The sequence below is a fragment of the Colobus angolensis genome, unplaced genomic scaffold (assembly GCF_000951035.1).
Source record: "Colobus angolensis palliatus isolate OR3802 unplaced genomic scaffold, Cang.pa_1.0 Scaffold102, whole genome shotgun sequence".
In the NCBI taxonomy this organism is placed as follows: Eukaryota; Metazoa; Chordata; class Mammalia; order Primates; family Cercopithecidae; genus Colobus; species Colobus angolensis.
Genome location: NW_012111142.1, coordinates 3,443,479 through 3,443,824, shown reverse-complemented (window position 1 = coordinate 3,443,824; position 346 = coordinate 3,443,479). Strand labels below are relative to the sequence as shown.

The 346-nt window shown below is 58.4% G+C and overlaps 1 pseudogene; it reads left to right on the top strand.

Annotated features, from left to right (window-relative positions):
- Positions 1-346, top strand: part of LOC105511376 — an 8,102-nt pseudogene that overhangs the window by 198 nt on the left and 7,558 nt on the right.

Genomic DNA, 346 nt, shown 5'->3' with positions numbered 1-346 from the left:
AGCATATTGGCTGAGGCCAAGAAAAAGGTAAAAAGTACCAGGTCATGGCCCCCCAACCCAGCCACAGATCCCCTCTGACAACAAGACCACTGCCAAAGTCCATACCACTCCTGAGGCACACCGGACTGGGCCCGCTAACCCTGGTGCCTCTGAGCTACCCCCATCAAAGTTTTGTCAGTCAGCCTCACCCCTTCAGCAAGCAGCCCAGTCCCTGCCCTTGTCAAGCACCCCAGGGTGACTTTGGGCGGGTAACTCCTGGGGCTTCCCGCTGCATTACTGGGCCCTCATCTCCTGCTTCCCCAAGCTTGACCTCCCTGGGCTCTTTGGGCTTGCATCTCTAGGGACC